This window comes from Dysidea avara, chromosome 11, assembly GCF_963678975.1.
Source record: "Dysidea avara chromosome 11, odDysAvar1.4, whole genome shotgun sequence".
Lineage (NCBI taxonomy): Eukaryota > Metazoa > Porifera > Demospongiae > Dictyoceratida > Dysideidae > Dysidea > Dysidea avara.
This window is the reverse complement of record NC_089282.1, coordinates 5927854-5933898: the sequence shown is the minus strand read 5'-3', so window position 1 is coordinate 5933898 and position 6045 is coordinate 5927854.

Below are 6045 nucleotides of genomic sequence, written 5' to 3'. Positions count from 1 at the left end.
CTTGATAGTTTCAGCATCTACATCATAGCTGTAAAACATGTTGTATTCTCCATAATCGTCTAATTGCAGCTGGTAAGTGTACCGCCTGGATAGCTCTAAGCTGTTCACGTCATACAGAGAGTTGACTACTGACGAAATCAAAAGTACCATCACCACAACTACGTGCAAACCCATTTGATGACTAATCCAAGTTATTACTTTATTTCCTAGTGTAGAGGATATATTTTCACACTTGTAGTTGGGTCATTGGTAGCTATAGTTACAGTTAACCATATTAACTACGCCGGCAGCATGGGTGTGGCTAATTATTATCACACTTCGGTGTCACGGCATATAGGTATAAACATTGCTAATCAACATTCGCTAAGTCTAGCTGGCCTATACAATAAGTACATATGATGTGTGGAATTCATAATTCAACCACAGATAGTTTAACACGTGAACTTGAAACAAGCGCTAATTATTTCTAGACGCGTTTAGGATTCCCTGTTGCTGAAGCCATATCTGGAGCTCAGTAAGTGTGCATGCCTCTCAGTCTGTGCAGACATCTTTAAAGTTCCCACTGTAGAAGATGGATATATAGGTGTTGCAAAGTGATTTACATATTGATGTGTTAACAAAAGATGTATGTACACTTTTTCTGGCTGTGGGCTCAGACAATTAATGCAGACTCTGCCTACAAAAGCAATAGCTACACGAATCATATATGCTTTCACTTTATCCCTTGTTGTTCATTATAAAGAACTGCTACATTACTATGAGCCCTACTTTAAGCCCAAACACCTCTATATCCAAATCTTTCCATGAATTGTAGCATCAATGAATAGTACATGATGTCAATTATTTGATTAAAAGTTTTCGTGAAATTCTTGTGCTCAGACTGCAGTTAGACGTTAGCAGGGGCGGATCCAGAGTTTGGAAAGAGGGGGGCACCTTGCTGAAAAAAGTTGAAGAGCAAAAAAAAAAAAAAAAAAAGGTCACAACAATAATAGCTATATAGTTATCCTTTACCAAATATATTATATCACGTATGTTATGTAAAATAAAATCCTTAGTTATAGCTTCATAGGTAAGCTACACTGCCTCATGAACATTGTGACTGCTTTATTAAAGTAATTGACTGCTCTATTAGAGTATCTCGATCTTGTATGCAATTTCTTGAATGGGGGGCACTTGCCCCAAATGCCCCATCCTGGATCCGCCATTGGTTAGGGTGATAAGTATACTGATAACAAGAAACCTCTATTAAATACCTGAATACAATGGTCCCTCCATTATCCAGCCACTGATTAACCAAGAATTCTGTTATCCAAACAGCTGAAATGACTGTTCCATCAGAGTATTTTTTCTACTGTGTGCATTCTATTAGAGTAATTGAACGGCACAAGATTAAACTTCTGCATGGTGGCACAAGGTGGCTTCTTCTAGCACAAGATTTACTCAAGATCTTACTGATTTCAATTAACAATAATATAATATAGTACAATCATCTTATCAAACAAGTCACCAATGTAAAACAGAAAAACCACCTGACTAGCAATTTGTGACTGATGATGTAACAATTAAACATTATAGCTATATCCTTGGTCTAATATCAGAACAATTACTTTAGTAAAAAACAATTAAAGATTGGAATTCCCTATACCAGCAAGAATCATAGAAATTGATAACCCTAAACAATTTTACTAAACTTACAAGAACATTTTTATTGTCTGTACTGATTGGGCATGCATTACCCTGACCACTGACTGGTCAGTAACCATAAACATTAAGAGCTGTGACTGTTTGCTTATTTGCTGACAACTGTCTTATCCATCAGCCAAAAACTCTCCTGACACTAAATACCTGGGCTATAGCTAGCTACAACATGGCAAATGACATTCAATTGTTGCATTCTTCAGATTATCCAAACACCATGCACCACAAATCAGTATTTTGCTATCACACACTATTCAATCCCTCCGGCAAAGTCCAGTGTTGATCAGCACTCATATACCTTGGAGAAATAATAGATCATTGCCTTTCCTGGGGACCACATGTAATTGATAACCATGTATGCAACAAGGCAACCATGCATATACTTATATATCAGATTTTTGCAACATAGCCTAGAAAACTGTTTTGTGTTACTTGCATACACTCACAGAACTAAGCTTCAACTAATTTGTGCAGTCTGGTACCCATACCTTGGCAATAACATCGTGATACAACATAGAGCAGCTGGATTTGTTTTCAATCGCCCCTGCATGGAGAAGAGACAGAAAATGTGCAAGATTAATGCTCCTATAGCTATTCTATAAGATCATACACAACCTAATTGAGATACCAGCAAACTACCACCCAACAGTACTAGTGTCATGCACCCATAACTTTCACAAGATTCACAAGTTTCTTCATTTGCTATAACAACTATAAATACTTATTCCTCCCCAAGTAATTTAACCAGCTAGCTTCCACAATATTGCAGCTACCTCTAATTGAGATAATCGTTCACCTTTTGATAAAAGCACCAAATTTCTTATGGGGTTTGTCACAGGTGTACTAAGTGTTTATAGAAAGGGAGGCATGTAAAGTCCTTTGGAACCACATTTTTTGGACCTTGTCAACAAAACTATTTGTTTACATGGAAAACTGTCAATATCCTATTAGTTTAAGGGCTGGATCTAGTATTAGGCCGGTAGGAAACCTGCATGCAGATGGCCTATTAAAATGCCACATGAAACAAATTGTTTTCTCAGCCTGGCAGTAAACAATAGGACTGAAAATGCTTCAAGGCGTTTTATACAGTTTTGCATTTCTAATGCACCCAGTTCTGTAGAATCATGTACAAGGATCATCCTGATGTGTATTGTGTATTGTTTCTTTGATTATAACAAAAAGTTATTGGACAATGAAGTTTTAATTGGTTACAGGTGGACATAAAATCATTGGAATAACAGTGCAATCTCAGTCTGCAGTACTAATTAGATTTGGTCAACATTACAAGGATAATTGCTTGATTTATATAAAGGATTTCATTGTCCACCTGTATAACCAATTAAAACTTCATCATTCAATGACTTCTTCAATAAAGATACACATCAGGATGATCCTTGAATATGATACTACAAAACTGTGTGCATTGGAAATGCATAACTTTATAATAAAATGCCTTGAAAATAGCGTTTTTAGTCCTTCTGTTTACTGCCAGGCTGAGAAAACTGGGTCTGGGACTTTTTCTGCATTCTTCACAGTTTTAGATCACACGTTTCTGAATTCCTGTATTTACAGGCCTAGCCTTCTCACAGGTCCCTAGTGGGATAGCACTTAATATATATATTATATATTATAACAATTTGCTTTCATTAGGCCTTCATATTGCAGCTGCATGCAGGCTTCCTACTGGTCTAATAGCTACTGACTAGATCAGCTGTTAAACTAATGCTTATGTATTAATGTCATGCCCCACCCAAAAACAAAAACAGGAGATTTGACAAAATCTAGTGTCAAGTTCCCCAGTACTGGGACTAAGAAGCTCAAAACCCCACTATGTCCCCACCTCGAAAGAGGGGCTTGTATAGAGGATATGATTTTTTTAATTAAAATAAATTCTGGTTCAGCAAACTCCCACCGTCAAGCCCCAAGGGTGGGGCAAGATGTAGATGTCAAATCCCCAGTAGGTATATGGGGACCCCCAGGGGTGGGGGTGGGGCTTGACATTAATAGGTACATAATAGGATATTGACTGTTTTCCATGTAAAAAAATAGTTTTATTGACAAGGTAAAAAAATAGGGTTCCAAAGGACTTATTACATGCCGAAGGGGGTCCCCTGTAAAGCACATAGTATCGGGTGCTTAGTATGCACATGCTACAAACCCCATAGGAAATTTGTGACCCAATTTTGGAAAACCATCCTTTAGGGCACATGCAAAATTTGCAGGAAAACTCAATTGAAATTTTCAGCAATATTTTTAAAATTAATTTTTTGCACATTTGGATAAAGCAACTATTAAACCTTCTTGCTGTGAAATTTCACAACCAAAGCTTCTTTCTGCTAGGAGATATGGATGATTTTATCAGACCATGTAGTGATTTCACCATGCATGGGACACCAATTAACTTACAAATGGGGTGATTTATTCAGGTGCTAGAATGGTTAAAACTAAGTCTTAGACAATGATAGCTACATGGCATTTAATTGAAGAAAAGGACCAGGAACACTTGATTTAACTATCAGAAGTCTCTTTATAATACTTTTAGACAGTAGAAATGGAATTATTTGTAAACAAAGTGATTTGTCACAATTTGTCACACATAATCACTCAAAGAATTCAATGTATTAATATGAAAAGTTACTATGTAATGTATTAGACAGTAAATTGACCATATCTCTGAAATCCTTTAAGATATCTCCTTCTTCAACTGGAGTATTACTAATGAACTCTATTTTGGAATTTCAAAATGTGTGTTTCTTAGCTTTAACTACAGGTCATCAACATCATACCACATAGAGTCGAATATATTGCAATATCTAAGTGAACATCGAGATCTTGGAATACAAATGTCAAGTGATCTATCCTGGAATAACCACTACAACATGATCTGCTCCAAGGCATATAGATCACTGGCACTCTTGAGACGAACATTTGGTGGATCTGGGCCAGTGGAAGCTAGAAGATCTCTATATTTAGCACTTGTCCGCTCACAACTTACTCAGTGGCGTAGCCAAACCCGGGCAAGCCAGGGCAATGCCCGGGCATCAGACTTCTTTGCCCCACCATCAGCTCCTAGAGTAATTATAAAGACGTGGGCTGGATAGCTCGAGATTTTGCTAATGTTACTTAACTAGTCACTGTACAAGAATAAGTATAGCACAACTTAGACAACACTCACCGTGCCATTTTCGCCGATGGTTTCCTTCTTTTTGGCTAAACAGAGATGGGGTTATCCAAGGGATTTTCCCTCCGAGTAACTTGATTGTGCACAAATAGAGGAGGCAATAAATAGAAGCAAGATCACGTGATTACAAAAAACTGCGCAGCATTGTGGCAAGGAGTGAAGGACAAAGAATTGGTTTCACTATAGTGGGCTGGACGGTTTACATTTGGATTAAGTAATCACGGTAGCTATTGGTGTGGTCAAAACTCGGGAGGCAAAGCAGTCTAGAGGTATTTGTGAAATTAGCACCCATCTATCCGTGTGGATACTGCTCAGTTCAAACGGTATGGAGTACTTGTTCAGTCAGCAATTCTTTTCTTTTTGTTTCCACTTTTCTAGGCTAACAACTGTAGTGGCAGAGCATTAGTCATCACGTGATAGAGCGCCTCGTGCTTTAATTCAAGAATCTTAGTAGTCTGGTATTAAGACACATGTAGCTAGATGTATGTAATGTGTTAGAAGGCCAATAGTTAGCTAGGCGTTCGCTTCTATTAGGCTGATATTAGTCATCTTGCATACAGTAGTGTAGGATGATACATAATGCATTTTAAAAATGTTATATTGATGTCCATATGAAGATGGGCATGTGTACGTGTGTTACATAGGAAATGGCGAAAACTCTGGCTACGCCACTGAACTTACTTATTGTTCACAATTATGGAATCCACATCTAATAAAAGACACTACTATACTTGAGAGAGTACAAAGGCAAGCCTCTAAATATATTCTAAATGATTACACTTTAGATTACAAATTTCGTTTCAACAATAAAACTCGTAATTTTTATTTTAATCGACTCCCTAGATATTGGAATGCTCTCCCCCCAATCAACATTGATCTACACCTCAACACAATCAAGTCACTGATTTTCGATCACCTCTGGAACCATTTTGCTTAACACTTTAACCCTAACAATTCATGTACATATCACTTCCGCTGCCCTTGCTATAATTGTTGTAATATTGCTACTACGCCTAATTTTAATACAAATAGTTAACTAATGTACACTTTGTTTTGTACTTGGCTGCTAGCACAGGTTGCTAGTAGACCATCAGTGTAACTTAAGTAACTAATAATTAATATTGTAATTGTACCCTATTGTGTTGCACTGTAAAGCCTTTACTATT